At 42.4% G+C, this 22,461-nt stretch overlaps 1 protein-coding gene across 3 annotated transcripts in view; it reads left to right on the top strand.

The window, feature by feature from the left end:
• LOC136879258 (uncharacterized) overlaps positions 1-22,461 on the top strand; it is a 673,981-nt gene that overhangs the window by 344,059 nt on the left and 307,461 nt on the right. The window lies entirely within an intron of this gene.

The following is a 22,461-nucleotide window of genomic DNA, read 5'->3' on the forward strand; positions in this document are numbered from 1 at the left end:
CGTCTCCGAAAACCGTCAAAAGTACTTAGTGGGACCTAAAAGCAATAACATTATTATATACATACATCAGCGTTCAGTCTGCAAGCCTCTGTGAATTTACTAAATGTCGCCACAATTCTCTATTTTCAACCAGTGCTGTGCCCTCATTTAGTTCTATACTTCTCATCTTTAAATCATTGGAAACTGAGTCTAACCATCGTCGTCTTGGTCTACCTCTACTTCGCTTACCCTCCATAACAGAGTCCATTATTCTCCTAGGTAACCAATCCTCCTCCTTTCGCCTCACTTGACCCCACCACCGAAGCCAGTTTATGAGTACAGCTTCACCCATCGAGTTCATTTCTAAATTAGCCTTTATCTCCTCATTCCGAATACCCACCTGCCATTGTTCCCACCTGTTTGTACCAGCAATCATTCTCGCTACTTCCATATCTGTTACTTCTAACTTATGAATAAGATATCCAGAGTCCACCCAGCTTTCGCTCCCGTAAAGCAAAGTTGGTCTGAAAACAGACCGATGTAAAGATAGTTTCGTCTGGGAGCTGACTTCCTTCTTACAGAATACTGCTGATCGCAACTGCGAGCTCACTGCATTAGCTTTACTACACCTTGATTCAATCTCACTTACTATATTACCATCCTGGGAGAACATACAACCTAAATACTTGAAATTATCTACCTGTTCCAGCTTTGTATTACCAATCTGATACTCAATTCTTTTGGATTTTTTACCTACTGACATCAATTTAGTCTTCGAGAGGCTAATTTTCATACCATACTCACTGCGCCTATTTTCAAGTTCCAAGAGATTAGCGTGCAGGCTTTCAGTACAATCCGCCATTAAGACCAAGTCGTCTGCATAGGCCAGACTGCTTACTACATTTCCACCTAACTGAATCCCTCCCTCCCACTGTACACCCTTCAGCAGATGATCCATGTAAACTACGAACAGCAAAGGTGAAAGATTACAGCCTCGTCTAACCCCTGTAAGAACTCTGAACCAAGAACTCATTCTACCATCAATTCTCACTGCAGTCCAATTGTCAACATAAATTTTGATTGATTTTAATTATCTACCGTTAATCCCATAGTTCCCCAGTATGGCGAACATCTTCTCCCTCGGTTGAAATTCTTAAATTTCAAAACCGTTGTTATTAAGAACAACTCAGGTCTCTCCACATTCTGGGAATACTTTTGAATCGATATCAGTCCAGAAGTGAATCATTCCTACTTCCTGAAGACGGTCACTCAATGATGACGATTTCAGATCAGTTATCTCATACTGCAGAGGGCCTTCGTTCTCAGCAAGGGGCGAACTCACATGAAATTCTGTTCTTTCTGTAAAGTTACACGTGTAGACGAACTCAGTGGCCGTTGATCCGGGAAGTATAGAACTAAATGAGGCTACAGCACTGGTTGAAAATACAGAATTGTGGCGACGTTTAGTAAATTCACAGAGGCTTGCAGACTGAACGCTGATGTATGTATGTAATAATGTTATTGTTTTTAGGTCCCACTAAGTACTTTTGACGGTTTTTGGAGACGCCGATGTGCCGGAATTTTGTCCCGCAGGAATTCTTTACTTCCCAGTAAATCTACCGACACAATGCTGACCTAATTGAGGACTTCCAAAGACCACTGGACTGAGCCAGGATCGAACCTGCCAAGTTGGGGTCAGAAGGCCAGCGCCCCAACGGACGGTTGTATGTTAAGGTGCTCAAATACGTCAGCCTCGTGTCGGTAGATTTATTGCCACGTATAGGAACTCCTGCGGGACGAAGGTCCGACACCTCGGCGTCTCCGAAAAGTGAAAAATTAGTTAGGGAACGTGAAGCCAGTAACATTATTATACATTTTATTGTGAGGGTAATCAGATTAAGAAATAATAATAATAATAATAATAATAATAATAATAATAATAATAATAATGCAAGTGATCTTTTCGTGCCAGTAAATCTACTGACACAAGACTGCCGTATTTGAGCAGTTTCAAATACCACCGGACTGAGTCCACATCGAACTTATCAACCTGGCTTCAGAAATCGCTCACTCTTGCTTCTCAATCCAACCGCACTTTCTGAGGAAAAACCATCTTGAAATAAAGGTGCCTGCGAGAAAAAATACACTGTTCATTATGTGTTGTAGTAATACACTGTACGGATAATCCAAAGATCGTGAGAGCCTTAATTAGTTGTGCAATAACAATACAGTACATTATAAGGCACTCCAATAATCAGACAGATTTGATGGATACACTGTCACCAGGATCGATGTTTACGCAACCAGAAGGTTGCCATGCGGTGCCGTGAGTGCTCTGTCCATTGGTTGGCATCGTTTCATAGTCACAAGACGAGAGATCAGGACTCTCCGTAGCCAGTGTTATACGGAGGTATGAATTCATCATGGCGTGTTTCTGAGGTGATCGGTAATGTTATGTGTGCTATGACAAAACAAACGGCTAGCCCCCGAACTAGAAGAATTAACTAGACACAGATAAAATCTCGGGAATCGAACCCGTGGCCCTATCAACAGATCATTCAGCCAAGTAGCCTAGAAACCGTTCGCGGTGTAGATGTAGAGCAGGTTGACTATGGCGGGAACATGCAAGGGTGCCGTGTTTTTAAGGTCAATGTCTCTAGGATGTCGTTCACCTCCTGGGTCAGGTGTACAACTGAGATATTAGCATTTCCCGAGTGACCCGTATCGGAGACACGCGCTGTGCCAGGAAGTACGAACAACCCCTAGTGCGCTTCCGGTCGACATTCGATTACTATCGCATTTCCGGTGGAACCACGTGTTGTGCACCGCTCACACCACTTTGGAGGTCCCAGGTTCGAAGTGCAGGGTAATAAGTCTGTGTTAAATTATTCCTAAACAAACGTTTCAATACTAATTAAGAAGATGATATGTCAGCAAACAGCCTCGGTGGCACAGACGGCAGCGCGCCAGCCCCTCACCGCTGGGTTCCGTGGCTCGAATCCCGGTCACTCCATGTGAGATATGTGCTGGACAAAGCGGAGATGGGGCAGGTTTTTCTCCGGGTACTCCAATTTTCCTTGTCATCTTTCATTCCAGCAACGTTCTCCATTATCATTTCATTCCATCTGCCAGTCGTTAATCATTGCCCCAGAGGAGTGAGACAGGTTCCGGCAGCCGGCGGAGTTCCTATCCTCGGGGCTTCATTCATTCATTTCATTCCTGACCTGGTCGAATGTCTGGAAATAGGCTGTGGATTTCATCCATCAGCATCCTGCGGCTGTTTTGCTCGCTAGCAAAGGCTGAGGTATGTCTGAGTTGTTACTGAGGTAACTCCAGAGGTCGGTGCTTAGATACAGCACAGTCAGTTCATCAGTTGAACATATGACTAACAAGGTGTTTTACTCATACGGAGACAGTGACGGCCAGAGGGAGGGTGTTGCCCTCTGGGTGGCCCGCCACATCCCTTCAGGGTGAGGAATGAAAGTATTTTTTAAAGCGACTTGGCTGCGTGGTTCGGGCTATGTAGCTGTAGCACCGAACTCCACTTTCGGCAGCCCTGAAGGTAGTTTTCCTTGGTTTCCCATTTCCACAACCAGGCTTCCATCGTCGCCGTAAGACATGTCTGAATAGCTCGGAGTGTAGAGCGCTCGCCTTCTCCGCCCAACTTGGCAGGTTCGATTCTGGCTCAGTCCGGTAGAATTTGAAGGTGCTCAAATGCGGTGTGTCAGCCTCCTGTCGGTAGATTTACTGGCACGTAAAAGAATTCTTGCGGGACTAAATTCCGGCACATCGGCGTCTCCGAAAACCGTAAACGTATTTAGTGGAACGTAAATTCAATGGTACTATAATAAATAGAAAAATATAAGCCAGAGGTAGGGTTTTTTTAGTGGATAGCGTTCAAATTTTCTTCTCCCTATTTACCCACGAGCGGTGGAAACATTTTTGCGTGAGAACTTCCTGAATGTCGAAGATAAGGTTGGCGGAAAGGAAAAGGATTGATAAACTCCGTGTTAGTATTGAAAATGAATGCCCTCTTTCATAGCTCCGTCTGTTAAGCACGTGCCACACCCTCTTCGAATCAGTTGTCGTATGCATCCAAAAATTTAATGAAATCCAGCCTTTTCCAATGTTTTCATGAAGTGAAATAATAATTCCACTTGGATATTTTAGTTTGGGCCATTTGGATCATGAATTAGTGACCAATCTAGAATATCAGGAATTCAACCAATCACAGCTGCCTATTGCCAGAATTTGATTGGCTATCCTTTAGTCCATTTCCCTGATAAGGAGTCGGGGATAAGTGAGATGAAATCATATGGCGTGTTTGTACGGCCTATGAATAGTAATTGTCCCGGTATTTGCCAGGAAGTGAAAATGAGAAACCACAAGACAGTCGACGTTGGGGTTCGAACCCATTCCTCTCGCGAACGCATAACTTGGCTCCATAGCTGTAGCGGCCACTCCGCTCGATATCACCACTTTTTTTTTTGTTTTTTAATCACTTTCATGTTATTCCACCTACGCGCACTTGTTTCATCTAAACTCATCAAACCAGCGCACTGAAACATCTTTATAGCTTCTTTGACTTCTCTTTACCAACACATTTGACGACAGAGGGCACAAACAACAGGACGTAACTCCGTTATTGTCATTAAGGCGTCAGGGGACATATTGAGAGACTGCGGTCCAAAGAGTTCAAATGGAATAACATATTGAGAGACTGTGGTCCATTTAAATGGAATAACATATTGAGAGACTGTGGTCCAAGGAGTTTAAATGAATAACATATTAAGAGCCTGCGGTCCAAAGAGTTTAAATGGAATGACATATTGAGAGACTGCTGTCCAATTAAATGGAATAACATATTGAGAGACTGCGGGTCAAAGATTAAGAACGTATTGAGAGACTGCGGTCCAAAGAGTTTAAGTGGAAGAACGTATTGAGAGACTGCGGTCCAAAGAATGACGTATTGAGAGACTGCGGTCCAAAGAGTTTAAATGGAAGAAGGTATTGAGAGACTGCGGTCCAAAGAATTACGTATTGAGAGACTGCGGTCCAAAGAGTTTAAATGGAAGAAGGTATTGAGGGCCTGCGGTTCAAAGACTTAAATGGAATAGCATACTGAGAGACTGTGGTCCAAAGAGTTTAAATGGAATAACATATTGAGAGACTGCGGTCCAAAGATTTTAAATGGAAAAATAAAACAATAAGTTATATTTCTGTGCTGAGTGTTTTGTACTCTGAATAGGTTACATCTAGACCATCACATGACCAAATCAAATATCTATGTATGCGATTTGTTTTATATTTATTCATTCATTTTTTTAAATTTTGTACTTATTCGCTATATACCCCATGGAACTACAGCCCTTGAAAGGCCTTGGCCTACTAAGCGACCGCTGCTCAGCCCGAAGGCCTGCAGATTACGACGTGCCGTGTGGTCAGCACAACGAATCCTCTCGGTCGTTATTCTTGGCTTTCTAGACCGGGGCCGCTATCTCACTGTCAGATAGCCCCTCAATTATAATCACGTAGGCTGAGTGGACCTCGAACCAGCCCTCAGATCCAGGTAAAAATCCCTGACCTGGCCGGAAATCGAACCCGGGGCTACCCCTACACCACGGGGCCGCTATATAGTCAAAATAAATAATATGTGTCCAACTCATTTTCTGAATGGTCAGCGTTGAGGCCTTCGGTTCAGATGGTCCTGAGTTCGATTCATGGCCGAGTCAAAGAGTATGATGGCGCGTGATTAATTCTTCTGGCTCGGGGACTGGGTGTTTGTGTTTGTCCCAACACTTTACTTTCCATATTCAACCAAAACATCACACTACAAACCAACGCGGAAATACGCAATAGTAATTACTACATCCCTCCTAGTAGGGTTGGCGTCAGGAAGGGCGCCCTACCGTAAAACAGGGCCAACTACACGTATCCGAAGCAGTTCGCACCCGCGACCCCATAGGTCACGGAAAAGAAGAGAACTCAAAATAAATATAATTCGAACACTAGATTCTCGCCAGATAAATGATAAAGCTTTAACTGACTCTTTTATTTCGTGATGTTTCGAGTATTACCTTCTGGAGGGAAATGGGGCATCTAGGGAAAAGAAGCATACACATTCAGGAGAACAAAATAAACTGTTAACTGCGTTATGTAGGAATTTAAGTTCGACTATATTCCTAAGCCATGTGCAGAGTCTCGTTATAATTTATGTACTACTCGTACAAAGTGGTGCAGTTCACGAACTCGTGCAAGGGTTGATGTACAGGTGGAATAGTACGGAGACTGTGCGTCATAGTATCTAGATAACAGCTCTGCCTACAACTGGAATCTGTTTATGTCGTTCGTGATCACTAGCTTTGCAGAAGAGTAGAACCTTGAAATGTGAGCTGTGCATTGCTCCCGCACTATAGCGCTCATTGTGCAAGTCGCAGACACACACGCACCTTGCGTGACAGCTGGTTTGTGCACTTGGAACGAGATCTCTTCCCGCCAGACATGAGGTTACTGACCATAGAACTGAAGCAACGCCTATCGAGTTTAATTTCCTCCATTTTTTTTTCTGAGATGTAAAATGTATGTTTGGTCAGTTGGGAGTCTATTTCAAGGAGGTGAACCGGCGACCATATCTCACAATCAGGGATACAAAAATGAGGACCCTTGCACCATGCGCCAATTCAACATACCATGGACAATATGTGCGATATGTAATAATATATGTAGTGTTGTCCGGGATGTTTTGGTTTAAACAGATATAACGCAGAGATGTACAATATCTGAACGCTTTTCTGTTCAGTTTCAAATTAAGTTATGAAGAATTGTTTCGTTAATATCCACCATAGTAGCCCCAGTGTACAAAGTAAAGGGTGATAAACGTACAGCGTGTCAGTCAGCCTGGCATACGTTGCCTGTACGCTTTAGGAAACTATTGTTTCTGATTATAGGCTATTATACAGTAACTTACAACTGAAAAGCTACCATTACAATCTCCATCTTTCTTTCGATACCAACAGTACTTCACTGAACACCCCATTACCGAGCGAGCGGCTGCGTGGCTTGTATTCCGGAAATAGTGGGTTCGAACCTCACTATAGGCAGTCATAAAGGATGGTTTTCCGTGGTTTCCCATTTTCACACCAGGCAAATGTACCTTTAGTAAGGCCACGGCCGCTTCCTTCACACTCCTAGCCGTTTTCTATCCCATCGTCATCATAAGAGTTATCTGTGTCGGTGCGACGTAAAGCAAACTTTCTTAGAACTGGGATCATTCGAAAATATGTGTAAGGAAATGCGTGACGCGACGTTATCTAGCAACAATACCTTGAGAGCTGCACATGTATGACATGGCCATCTTCACATCACAGCCTGTGCGGTTGCTGGGTATTATGAAAACTAAAGTCAGTCAGTCCGGACATTCTATCCGGTCGATTCCCTTCATTTTTTTTAACTGAAAGGTATTCATGCACAGATTTGTCATTAAATCACTTAACTTCCGCCTTCCTCAAATTATTTCATTTTCAATTTTTTGTCTCTCTGAAGCAATTTCTTTCTAATTGAGGTACGGAGTTCGTATTGGTCTAAGAACACTCAGTGGATACCAACAGTACTTTCATTTCATTTCAGCTCTTAACTATTCAAATTGGTTGATTCTGAGGAGAGTTATGAATGCACATTCAATTTGACGTCTCATTTCTTCAACATTTTTTCTCATTGAAGCAATCATATCTTTCGTTCTAATTGAGGTACGCAGTTCGTTTTGGTCTAAAAACACTCAGTGGATCAAGCGCTTTCTTTTGAGGCAATAACTACTTAAACTGGTAGATTATAAGATAAGTTATGAGTACATTTGTCTCCATGACGAAGATCTTTGAAGGACTTTTTAACAGTTCGGCGCGTAGTGTTGTTCCAAGGAACGTTTAATTCAATTTCTTTGTGTGATATATTTTCAAGTGTTTTGTTGACATAATATTACAGTCTATTAGCACAGCAGATCATGTGCTTTATTTCATTAACTCGAAACTTGCAAATACATCCACGAGGATAGTAACGAACAACACCATACTTTGTACATTGCGGGCGGAGCCAGCGAAAAACTGCTAGTTTTATTTAAACACATAACCATGATAATTTTATTTTCCCAAAGAGAAATTTAATGACAATGAAAATCCTGAGCCTGTTTCCAGACATTCGACCCGGTCAGGAATGGAATTACTGAAGCCCCGTCTAGCGGCGAGGATAGGAACTATGCCGGCTGTCGTAGCCTGTCGCACTCCTCTGGGGCAAAGGTTAATGACTGACAGATGAAATGAAAAGACGCTGGAGAGTGCTGCTGGAATGAAAGACGACAGGGAAAACCGGAGTGCCCGGAGGAAAACCTGTCCCGCCTCCGCTTTGTCCACCATCACGGAGGCCTGCGGTGAGAGGCCGGCGCGTTGCCGCCTGAGCTACGGAGGCACAGGGAAATTTAATAACTTATTTATTACTTGTCAAATATTTATGAAATTCCAAAGAGTCTGAGTGTTGAAAATTGTATCGCACACTTATGATTGGCTCTTTTGTCCTCAGCTTGAAATTATATATAACTTGTCAATTAGATGTTAACTTTAGAAAACTAACATCTACTAGTGTCAACTCTCCACTAATAATAATTTCGTGTGGCTATTTCTAGCCGAGTGCAGCCCTTGTAAGGCAGACCCTCCGATGAGGGTGGGCGGCATCTGCCATGTGTAGGTAACTGCGTGTTATTGTGGTGGAGGATAGTGTTGTGTGTTGTGTGTGAGTTGCAGGGGTGTTGGGGACAGCACAAACACCCAGCCCCCGGGCCATTGGAATTAACCAATGCAGGTTAAACTCCCCGACCCGGCCGGGAATCGAACCCGGGACTCTCAGAACCGAGTCGGACAATAAACTCGTGTCCTCATCCCGAGGGGTTGCAGCTCTTTTCAGGCACACCCCCATTGGAGGTGAGCTGCATGTACCATTTCAACCACATACCAGCCCTCCTGCCATTCTTAAATTTCTGGCAGTACCGGGAATCGAATCCGGGCCTCCAAGGACGCTATGGAGGCGGACAAAACTCTCTCTCCACTGACACTTATATCACTAAGTCGAGCAGCTCGTCTCCTGACTACGAACAACCGTGCTATGGCTTGGTCGATATGCCCATGGCGAGAGACAATGTTTGCGATTTAAATTAAATATTTTCTACCCATTCCAGGAAAGTGGATGTTTGTCAAAATTCCAAAAAATCGAGGCTTATTTATATATGAAGGCCTGTCCAGAAAAAAAAAATCCCTTTGTAAAAGTCAAATGATGGCAATCCATCAATGGCTGATAATTTTATATGACCACCTGCAATAAGACACAGCCTACGCGGTTGCTAAGGTAACAATGTCTGGCCATCTATCCCTACTTTATATCACAGCCTGCACGGTTGCTAGATAACATTGTCTGGCCATCTATCCCCACTTTACATCACTGCCTGCACGGTTGCTAGATAACATTGTCTGGCCATCTACGTTTACTTTATATCACTCCCTGCACGGTTGCTAGATAACATTGTCTGGCCATCTACGCCTACTTTACATCATTACCTGCACGGTTGCTAGGTAACAATGTCTGCCCATCCACCCCTACTTTATATCACTACCTGCACGGTTGCTAGGTAACAATGTCTGCCCATCCACCCCTACTTTATATCAATGCCTGCACGGTTGCTAGGTAACAATGTCTGCCCATCCACCCCTACTTTATATCAATGCCTGCACGGTTGCTAGGTAACAATGTCTGCCCATCCACCCCTACTTTATATCACTACCTGCACGGTTGGTAGGTAGCATTGTCTGGCCTTACATCACAGCCTGCACGGTTGCTAGGGTAACACTTCCGTAACGCAAATTTTCAGATGACCCCCAGTTATAAGATACTGTATATTTATGTCAAAAGAGAACTTGTGGCTACGCTACTCGAAGAGCAATATTGAAATAGAAGATGGCTGGAAGTTCACCATGTGGTATATCAAGGAAAGTAAAAGAACGATGGAGAAGAGAGTAGGTTAGCCCTACGTGCTCTTCAGGATGAGAGTGGAATAATTGTAAAACACTTCTTTAATAATTTATCCTCATGCTAAAATGTAATCTCTCCATGAAAACCTGGAAATTAAAGCAGACCCAATTGAGCCGCTAACTCTTGGAGACAAGTGTCTCAGGATGTCAAGTTCCCAGTATTATTATAAAGTGACCTCTTTTTTTCTCGTCTTTTTCTGTTTTTTTTTTTCCTAGTGCTAGCGAAACTTGGAAGAGATAGTGGAGCGAGTGAAAGTGTTCCACAATGTAGATCTTTGTGTGTCGACGTTACCACATCGCGCGAAATTCGTTAAGTAAACTCGGTGTCTGGAGAAAGTTGCGGACATCATCCAGATAAGTACAGTATCATTGTCCAGACCAAGTAACCAGTTAGGAATTGGTCGTCACCTGCCAAGTTTTCAGATCCGTCTCCTCAGTTCGGACAGGGTTAAGACCTCTTTCTTTTAATTTTGGTCAGTCGTCCTCTTAAACCATACAGCCGACTCCGATTTATAATCACTCTTTTTATGAATATCCTCTTATTTAGTACGACGACTAATAATAATAATAATAATAATAATAATAATAATAATAATAATAATAATAATAATAATAATAATATAGTCCTACTCCTTGGCTGAATGGCCAGAATAATTGAGGTCTTCGGTTCAGAGTTCGACTCCCTGCCGACTACCAATCACCGCAGAAACACGCAATAGTGGGTGCATCCCTCCGCTTAGGGTATCCAGGCGTAAAACAGGGCTAGACCCACATGTGGGACACAGTTCGCACCAGCCACCCCGCAAGGTGTGGGAAAAGTGGTAAAATAATAAACATAATAATATGTACATTTCCCCCCGATTTCTTGGGGTGAACACTTGGCGTCCTCACGCCAACCCTCTATGGAAGGATGTAATCACTACTGCGTGTTTGTGTGGTGGTTGGTAGTGTAGTGTGTGTGTGTGTAGGGTTATTTATTTCCTGTGCCCTATCTTTTATATATCATCGAATAATGCTTTGTAACAAAGAGAGGAGGAACAGTAAACTGTGATCTTCTATGCTTCGTTCATTTTTATCGTAGTAGAAAGGTTACCGGTGGCAATACTAGAATGTACTCTGTCGAGTTCTAGGGAGTTAAAAAATAACGTCTTCTTTCATGTAGATCATACAAATTCTGATGTTTATTAGTACTTGACACACAGTCGAACCTCTGACCACTAGATGACACGTGAACACGACTGCTGTGGCTCACCACACAACATACTATCATATGTTAATGTTTTTAACATGTAATAAAGAGGTCGAAAATGTAGCAACATAACATATTTTAATATTACGCTTTAAAAAAGAGGTATGTGACAATTAATTCTATTGGCATATGTTTTACATATTGTGTTATCTTAAAGCAAAAATATATCTTATTCTTAAAATTATTTACTTGTTTTTGAAATATAATTTTCAGTGATTTTGCAAAATAAATTCATGAAACGTTCAGTGGAATTAATTTATGCGTAATGCAATTTAATACCTGTGCCGGCCCAGCGGTGTAGGGGTAGCCTCTTACCCGGAGGCTCCGGGTTCGATTCCCGACCAGGTCAGGGATTTTTACCTGGATCTGAGGAATGGTTCGAGGTCCACTCAGCCTACGTAATAACAATTGAGTAGCTATCTGACGGTGAGATAGCGGCCCCGGTCTAGAAGGCCAAGAATATCGGCCGAGAGGATTCGTCGTGCTGACCACATGAAACCTCGTAATCTGCAGGCCTTCGGGCTGAGCAGCGGTCGCTTGGTCTATAGTGCCACGGGATTAACTGAATACCTGAATAAAGTCAAACGAGGGGATTTCATGATGATTTTAAAGGCAAATGACCGATGACACACTAAAACGTAATAAACAAGACCTTAAATGAATCGCTAGTCGGAAAAGGTTTGCCATCCTTGATCTGTTCTTTGAAGGAGCGGATAGGAATCAGATCACGAACCGTCACATGGCCGACCAGTTGAAGACGCATGCCATAGCTAGAAGTCTCACATTTCCTCTCCTACAAGTTTCGAGAACGTGTAATCTTCACAAACAGTGATATATCCCCGACCCCAGCGGACTTGCAAACAGAACACCAGCTTACCTCCTCGCGAACCGGTTGTATCTGGCTACAGGTGAGGTAACTGCCAAAGTTACGTACTTTACGATGTATTCTCAATTTGTTCCTTTTTGAGGGCATTTCATTCCCATTCAATGTCTCCAAACTGTTATCATTGACATAGAGCACATCTCTGAGAGTCATGCTCCAACACAAACATCTCCAAGTCACGTAATTAACAATGTGTATTTTTATTGAATACTTAGCTTCCAGGATCGCATTTAGAGTAGCCTAGTAACGCACTCTACAGCCGTCCTGGCAATACATTCATACAAATAGTGAAGTGGCGCGAGCAGCAGAACATTTTAAAAATTTAAACCGTAATCGCAACCCGAGTTTCACGCTTTTGCTAACCCGCAGATTATTTAGGATTTCATTTATTTTCACTTACCACTGTTTTGCATTTCGGGCTGTTACCCAGGTAGCAGTTGTCCTTAAGTGATTTCAGAGAAGTTGGAAATTTATCGAAAAATTATCGGTAAATTATTCGAACCCTTAATTGCTCTTTGTAAGAACGAATATTGGCCCCGATTTCTCGTCTCCGAAGTTATCTTCATATCCTTCTTTCCTACTTTTAAAAACTCCAATCAAGCCAATTAGTTATTCCAAGCCATCTCTCCACTGAAATGTGAAATGTCGTATGGCTTTTAGTGCCGGGATATCCCAGGGCGGGTTCGGCTCGCCAGGTGCAGGTCTTTCTATTTGACTCCCGTAGGCGACCTGCGCGTCGTGATGAGGATGAAATGATGAAGACAATACATACACCCAGCCCCCGTGCCATTGGAATTAACCAATTAAGGTTAAAATCCACGACCCGGCCGGGAATCGAACCCGGGACCCTCTGAACCGAAGGCCAGTATGCTGACCGTTCAGCCAACGAGTTGGACATCTCTCGACTGACAATCTGGAACATACCGCTTAGTCGGATATCTCGTCTCCTTACTCCGAAGTCTTCTCAGCTCAAAGTTTGCAACATTTTCGTAACGCTACCCGTTTTTTTCAAAATCACCCAGAACAAATCGCGCCGCTTTCCTTTGAATCTTCTTCAATTGTTGAATCAACTACACGAACCATAGGTCTTACCAGAGACTTTACGCATTCTGTTTTACATCTTTACTAGAGCCGTTAAATACCGTCATAACCAAGTGCAGAGATATAAAAACATAATTAGTGTAGCGTACAGTTGTTAGTGTCTGGGATGTTTCATGCTTAAACATAATTGTTCTGGGATCGTAAATCATTTTGCGGATTTGGCTGCTTGCATCGGTTCAGAAGATGAACTGCTGTCCGAGTTTCTTCTCCGCATGCACAAATAGGTGACGTGGCTTTACCGATTTTGTGAAGGAACTGAAAAGGTTTGTAATATTTGGGTAGGAATTGTGTTAGGATGAACGAAGGCAGTATGTTGGTGTGTTGTTGGCCATAGACAACTGAAAGGAATGTGGATGAGACTTGGAGAGGATATGTACAATCAGTTCTAGAGTTGCCAGTATAAGTATCTTGGTTTCTGCTTACATAGGGATGATGGAAGCTAATCAGTGCGAGGGTTGGGGAATAAGTAATAACACTTTTATTTTCACACGAATGTACCAGGCAAAAAGTGTGGGGAGCGTGGAGTGTGAGGTGGAGTGAAATGTATGCTATTGGCTTTACGTCGCACCGACACAGATAGATCTTATGGCGATGATGGGAGAGGAAAGGGCTAGGAGTGGGAAGGAAGCGGGCGTGGCCTTACTTAAGGTACAGCCCCAGCATTTGCCTGGTGTGAAAATGGGACACCACGGAAAACCATCTTCAAGGCTGCCGACAGTGGGGTTCGAACCCACTATCTCCCGAATACTGGATACTGGCCGCACATTAGCGACTGAAGCTATCGAGCTCGGTGTGTGAAATGTATGAATAATGTTGAGTGGGTTTATCAGGTGTAGGATACAACGCAAGGAAGGTGCCACACAATGTTCATTCAGAGTACAGTAACCTTTACCGTAAACCCTCAACGTAGTCCTCTATTGCCCACGATGCGGGAGATGTGGGGTACCAGTCGCCTCACCATCCCATGTTTCACAGCGTCCTCTCGTGTTACAAACCGTCTCTCACGCCATGGTTCTTACACTTTGCGGTTGAGGTCAAAATCGCACGGAGACAAGTCCGGTGAGTGTGGCGGGTATTCGAGTACTTGGCTCGTCACTTCCATTCTGCACGGAGCCTGACTCACTACTGCAGTCCCATCGCCCTGTGACATCGCGTGCTATGCCCATGTACTATTAGTGCCATGCTTTCCAGCACATTTGACCCTTCCATGGTAGTACAGTGGAGATGTGAGGAAATACATAGTTCCCATGACTTATGCCACAACCCTCGTCGAATCGACTTTCGCTAGGAAATCCAGCCGTTCATTTAGGTGATGTATGGTATGTCCTCTGATCGACATGTTTGGAAGCAAGTGCAGAACTCGACTAGTGACGCAAGATAAGAAGCGGAGTGCACCTCCCGTCGTTGTGCTCAAACCTTAACTCATCAGGTTGTGCAGGCATTTCGCGAGGACAGTTACTGCTTGACCGCAAGTAAACGATCTACTTCGACCTTGCAGACAAGTGAAACAGAGAGGAGTTTTCAAAACAAATGAGACCGCGACCCAAACAATGTGTCCTGCCCTTGTTGCTCAGGTAAACGACCTAGAAATAAACAATACCATTGTGCAACACAATGTACCTTATCTTCTGTAATGACGTTCTGAAAATTGCGCACTAAGTGCAAGAAATTACAGAAATTGAAAAGAAATATCTTATCCCATAGGGCATGAAAATGTCAGAGGAAAGTAGAATTTGAAGGGTCTACGCGCTGTTACCAAAACAAGAAACGGGAAACATATGTTCGTTTCTTAGAAGCTGTTATAAACAACGTACCAGGATGGAACCCTGTGACACACATTATCAGCTAAAACGCTGTTTCCTCAAGCTGAGATTTTTGTTTGCAACTATCATTTTAATCAATGTATATGGAGGAAAGTACAAGATTGTGGCCTTGTTACTGCGTGCAGGGAAAATGAAGAAATTATACTTCATATTCGAATTTCAGCACTAGCGCACATTCCCCTAGAAATGATTGATGATGGTTGGTTATGAATTCAGGAGAGCACGCCTGAAAATCAGAATTTACAGGTGTTTTACGACTATGTCGTCGATCAATGGCTGGATAAGGAGCACATACCAAGGAATATGTGGAACTGTTGTGGAAGGCGGCATCGGACCAATAACGTTCCTGAAGGCTGGAACCAAAGATTAAACAGTTTAATTTCGAGAGCGCACCCCAGTGTATATTCGCTGATCAAGACTCTTCGAGATGACGCAGAGTATTACGGTCATCAATTTGACAGGATAGTTTTGAATATCAGTGGGAAGAGAGGAAAGAAATCAGCAGTGAAGAATGATGAGAGGATTTCGAAGGCCTTAAAAAGACTTAGAGTTGATAGCACACTAAGATCATTCCTAGTTTGTGTCACGCTCAGAAACTGCAGTGAAACTACCCTGGAATATTACAGGATTTGTAAATCATGTAAATATTGTAAATATATGCATATTCTGAATCATAATTAATAAAGAAAAACCGTGACAATGAAATGTCACTGGATAATCATGCAAATATTTTGAATCAGCGCTTAAAAAATAAAAATTTGACGAATTTGCATAAAGTGAAAAAATATATCTACTGTATGTGTGGTCTTCCCTGGAAACGGCGCTAAGTCGGCTAAATGTCTCTTACAATGTATAAAATTAACCACAAAAACAAACCCCATGGCGCAACAGCCCGTGAAGGGCCTTGGTCTACCAAGTGATCGCTGCTCAGCCCGAAGGCCTGCAGATTACGAGGTGACGTGGGGTCAGCACGACTAATCTTCGCGGTAGTTATTCTTGGCTCTCTACACCAGCGCTGCTATCTCACCATCATATAGCTCCTCAATTCTAATCTAATCACATCGAACCAGTCCTCAGATTCAAGTAAAAATCCCTGACCTGGCCGGGAATCGAACCCGAGGCTTCCGGGTAAGAGGCAGGCACTCTACTCCTACACCATGGGGCAGCATTTATAAAATTAACAGTTACTTATAAAATGCATCTAAATTCACTACCGTGATTACCAGAGCTAGGATTTTTGACATGTCATATTTTAATTCGTTCTAAATAAACATTGCTAACTTGTATAGAAATCCTTATCATAGTTCCCACATTGTAGAGATCCTAATTACCGAGCAAGTGGCCGTGCGATTAGGGTCGCGCAGCTGTGAGCTTGCATTTGGGAGATAGTGGGTTTGAACCCCACTGTCGGCAGCCCTGAAGATGAATTTCCGTGGTTTCCCATCTTCACACCAGGCAGATGCTGGGGCTGTACCTTAATGAAGGCCACAGCCGCTACCTTACCAATCTCCCACCCTTCCCTAGCCGAAAACCTGCGATGTGTTAGTGCGACCTTAAACACATATTTAAAAAAAATTAAAAATGCTAATTTATTAGGTCATTTTATAATGTTGTAAGTCATTATGTGTTCATTTTATGGAATTTATTGTCCGACTCCATGGCTAAATGGTTAGCGTGCTGGCCTCTGGTCACAGGGGTCCCGGGTTTGATCCCCGGCAGGGTCGGGAAATTTAACCATAATGGGTTCTGGGTTCATTCCGCTGGCACGGGGGCTGGGTGTACGACCCGCAGGTAGTCTACGGGTCATACTAACATAAATGTTGGATATCTAATCTAATTTGATAGGTACTTTGACGAAGATGCACATAAATAATGCCCTCTCCCAGAAATCCAATACCACACGCGTAAATGCTTCAACATGTAAGAAAATGACTCAAAAAGTATAAAATAGTCTTCGGCTCGCCAGGTGCAGGTCTTTTGATTTGACTCCCGTAAGCGACATGCACGTAGCGATGAGGATGAAATTATGATGAAGACGACACGTACACCCAGCCCTCCTGCCAGCGAAGTTAACCAATGATGGTTGAAATACCGACCCAGCCGGGAATGGAACCCGAGACCCCTGTGACCAAAGGCCAGCACGTTAACCATTTAGACATGGAGCCGGACTTGACGATGAAATTCATCCTATACTAAACAGTGGTTTCGAACTCCTAAATATAAGGCACATATATGTCCTATTTAGTCTCTGTTTGTCTGTCCCGATATTTGCGCATGAGACACAGTTAACGAGTTAGTTGCTTGATAGTTACCTCCTTGTGCCAGTTCTTTAGTAGGGAATTTGCTCAAAGCAACCTGAATGTTTGAAAGTCATTCCTCAGAGAGATCACAAATGGGACACTGCTCCAGATCCCGCGTCTGATTGCAAAACAACCGAAGCTGGGAATTCAACGAGGTACCTTCAGGACCGGAGTCTCAATATGAATCTCGGGACCGCGAAGGCGACACACAAAAAGAAAAACAAGCCATTTCCTGGAGTATAATGTATTTTTCAGTCGTAACAAACATCTGCCAACGTACACAGAAATTGAGAGTGCCGAGATCGTCGTAGCGTTCTCACATTCCTAGCAAATAGGCTGTTGTGCAACTTACCTTGGATTCGCCTTTCGGGACCCAGCATTTCTTTGTCTGTAAAAGGTGTGGAAATTGTGGAGCACGCTACCTTTGATGGCGTAACTGACGTGCCTCTGTACTACGCAGTAGCGCTGTGTTATTGACATGTCATGTCATGAAAGTACGTGAGTATCATGTCAGGAACACTCTACACACACACCAGTACGCGATATTCGCATTCGTGACCTTTATCAAGTGTTTGATAATAAAGGATAGCATGTTTAAAACTCATATTGTTGGCGTTACCCAGCATTCCCAAATACTCTTCATCTCAAAGAAGTACAGGAGTTTGAAAGTAGTGATGGGATAATCGAGTACTTTAAATAATCGAATAATCCGATTATTTAAATAATCGAATAAATAATCGAATGAGTTTAAAATATCATTCAGTTGTATCGCATAGAATATTCGGATGCGCCATGAACCAATTTTTCGATTTAAGTGTGTCGGATGAATAATCGATTGAAATAAGCGAATAGATGAACTCTTTTGAAAAACAGAAATACACCTTTTAAAAAACGTATTCCAAAATGTTGAAACTGAATGAGCAGCTTATCAACAGGTGTTGCTCCATTTCCTTAGACCTGATATTTTTCGATACCTATGCGCCGGATGTTGAGTAGACTAAGTAACTCTTTCACTTCCTGTGGCGGAACCCAAACACAAGTTCTGCGAACAAAGTACATATTAGCAAGTAGCGGTGCCCGTTTAACAAGGTCCTTCTTGTGAGGACGCTAATTGGGAAACCACTTTGCAGAACGGTGATAACATCCTCCTGCTTCTTCTGAGAAATGTGTTAGTCGTGCTTCCGTTTTCAATGTCAAACTTAGCAGTTAGTCCATAATCCTACTCAATCCTGAGAAAGACCTGGCTGAAATAATGTCTGTATTTAAACGAGAGTATTACCTTCTCATTACTCGCAGGCAGATAATCGCCTTTCCGAGTCTAATAAAGAAAATTCATTCCACTGAATGAAGTCTCTGGAACAAAGAAATGCACCGTGGGAAGTCATGGAAAGTGGAAGTTGTACGATCGAACAAAAATATTCCATAGCATAGCTGAAAGTCAAGACCGTGTTCTTAAACGTTGCACATGACTCTACCCTGACCTGGTGAACGCCAACGAAAATGCAAGCCGTCACTGCTCGATGAATAACATAATAGCCCACGGTAGCCTATGCAGTTTACAGTCAGTCTATTGGCAGTCGCTTAAGAAAGTGGATATGATATACAGCAGCTTGCCTTTAGAATGGTTCTCATATTTGTGTTATGGATGCACCAACACTCACCAAATACGTAACACTTTTATGCCTCACTAATTTGGCATACTTTTGTATGTCGTACAAAAATGATACTTCAGTTTGCTTTAGATTTTACACCGTAAAATGTTTCTTTGTATTTCAGTGACGGCGTCCTCGAAAACAGACTTGAATATCCCGCGTTCTGGGACTGACTGAATGGTATTTCCTGCGCTGAAGAGAGTGATCATAGTCGTGACGAAACTCATACAGTTGCACCAGGTTTTCGAACCAATATTGACAGTAAAACGGAACGCAATAGAGAGGATGAATCAGGGGAGAAACTATCAGATGCTCTGATTGCGCCCTCTAAACTTGTCTTCACACAAAGCAGTGACATTTCTCTTCTACTACAATACTGAATTAATGTTGATTAGTTTATAACAGGAAATACATTCCAAATGATTTTAAACACATCATATTTATGAATAGAAAGTTACTTTGCTGACTTATTTTAATATGCACATTTAAAATTACGATTATGATTGCTGTAATGATTTTTATGTTGCTTTTTCATTATAATTATGAGTATTAAACTATACATTTATCACAACAGTCCGTTTCTAACATTTTAATACTTCCAGTTTCCTAATTTTAGCCCATCTCCATTGTGCTGTAACAAGCCCCATCTCACCTAATACGTCAGAAAAAAGAATCACCTCATCAGTCAACGATTAAAATGGAGGAATACTTAGAAAACGTTTGTGACAGCGACTGCAGGTCTTAAGGCTGGTATTACACTATCAAAGAAATATGTCAAAGATCATTTGTAAAAATATATTTTATAAAATATATGGCAGTGGAAAGGGACAACATGTTTCTTGTAAAATTTGCGTTTATTAAATTTCTTTGGTGAATGATGTGTTCATTTGATTAGCTTGAATCCGAAATGACTGATCATAAGTTAATCTGAAGTGTTGCTACAACCAAACTGCCTTTTCTTAATAGTATGAGTTAAATGTTGTAATTTAAATCTATTTAAGAAAGAGAAAAATCAAATAAATTCCTACCTTTATACATTCATTTTTCACTCTACATTTCTTACCCTTCATGACCGAATCCATTATTATCCAAGTTAACCTCCATTCGCCTCACATAACCGCGCCACCGAAGCCTGTTAAGCGTGCCCAGTAGCCTCCTGCCATTGTTTCCACCTGTCTTTACCGGTGATCATATTCCCGCTACTTTCATATCTATTACTAAACTTTTAACTTGTGAGTAAGATATCCTCAGTCCGCCCAATTCTCACTCCCGTACAGAAAAGTTGGTCTGAAAACAGACCGATGTAAAGATAATTTCATTCGGGACCTGAATTCCTTCTCACAGAATACTGTTGATCGCAACTGCGAGCTTACTGCATTAGCTTTATGACTTATTTATTTATTTATTTATTTATTTATTTATTTATTTATTTATTTATTTATTTATTTATTTATTTATTTATTTATTTATTTATTTATTTATTTATTTATTAGTGCCTTTTTACAGTGGCGAAGTTAGTGCCCGAGGCCCTCTCTTACATTCAACCACATACTAAGTAAAATCTTAGATAAAATGCTTACTTAAAATAGTTAAAACTACACAAATTAATACAATTAAAAAAGAATTTAAATAAATTACTAACTAAATTAATATTAAAAACGCTTAAAACTGACTAATCCTTAGGCACGCACACATTCATACCTCAACCATTCATTCAGCTGTCCTCAGCAGTTAGTCTCGGCAGGCGACCTTAAATCGTGATAAAGCAGTAGTTTCTCTGACCTGAGGTGGCAGGGAATTGTATAATCTGGCGCCGGTCACTACAAAATAAATGACCTGTTAATTTTATTTGTGCGGTGCACTGGAATAAAAAGAATCTTGAACGTGTATTTATGTTGTGAAAAGTTGATAAAGAGATGATTATTAAAAAAATATACAGTGGCTGATTATCAGCTAACACTCTAAACACCATCGTTAAAATGTGTAGCTGCCGACGTTTATCGGGCTTCATCCATGAGAGAGCCTAATAGTATGGGGTGACATGAACATCGTACCACCGAGCTCGACAGCTGCAGTCGCTTAAGTGCGGCCAGTATCCAGTATTCGGGAGATAGTAGGTTCGAACCCCACTGTCGGCAGCCCTGAAGATGGTTTTCCGTGGTTTCCCATTTTCACATCAGGCAAATGCTGGGGCAGTACCTTAATTAAGGCCACGGCCACTTCCTTCCCAGTCCTAGCCCTTTCCTGTCCCATCGTCGCCATAAGACCTATCTGTGTCGTTGCGACGTAAAGCAACCAGCAACATCGAAGTTGAAGTGTTTCCTCTCTTGTCACGTCAACTAAAAAAGGTCACAATGCTCAAGAATTGGCCTTTAGCTCAAATCGAATCAAATCGAAATGCATCCCTCTGTCGTGTGAAGCGCTCCAAAAATACTTTTACGGGTTTCTTTCTATACGGGAATGGCTTAGAACACAGCCAGCTCTACAGGTATGTACGGCGAGTTGCATAAATAAAACAGATGTAACAAGGTCAGTACATCAAAAAGTAATATCTGCACAAATGTCATAGAAAAATCATCGTTTAAATCACTGTATGAAACTCCTAGTCATAAGTATATAGTTCGGTTTGATGCAGCTCTCCGTGCTACCCTAGCCTGCTTTGAGCTCTTCATCTACAGTATGTCTAACTATTCTTATCCTCCCGACTGAACTAGCCTTGGGTACCTCAAAAGCTTGAGAGAACATTTCCCGGGGCACCTCTATAGTTCGCGATACTGTTATTATATAGCTGCTTCTCTGGATGAGTGAAATAGGACAAAAGCTGTACTTGTTAAAGTGGAGCACGTTTTGCACCATGCTCTGATAAGTTATGGATGTACGTTTCCTCCGCCAGCTGTACGCACAACTGTGTCGCTAATAGCCACCGTCTTTCTATTCACAGACACTTGACGTGGGTTCACGTAAGGCTCCTTGCCAACTGTTTCCTGCGCTCGTACTTCCGACGGAAACTTCCAGTTTCTCCCACATCCCTGCCTGTATTCATTTGTTTTGTCGGCAACGGTGGTCGAATGGTTAGAGTGGTTGTGGCTTTATATCCTAAACTGCGGGTTCAACCCACGTCGTTCACGTCGACATGTAAAAGAACCCTGGTAAATTGTATCCGCATTCTAATTCATTTACGTAGAGTAAACTACAGTGGCATCAACTATTTTATGGAAAAGTAACGTGGAAATTGACATGAAAATAACCTATCAGTCTAATGCTAACGAGAAGGTAACTTGATGCCCAGTGTTCACCTCAGCATGTAGGATGCAGGTTTACAGAGCTCTGACACCCACTCTCACAACAGGAACGCTCTGACCGAGCGAGTTGGCCGTGGGTTAAGGGTCACGCAGCTGTGAGCTTGC

Source organism: Anabrus simplex, chromosome 8, assembly GCF_040414725.1.
Source record: "Anabrus simplex isolate iqAnaSimp1 chromosome 8, ASM4041472v1, whole genome shotgun sequence".
Classification (NCBI taxonomy): Eukaryota; Metazoa; Arthropoda; class Insecta; order Orthoptera; family Tettigoniidae; genus Anabrus; species Anabrus simplex.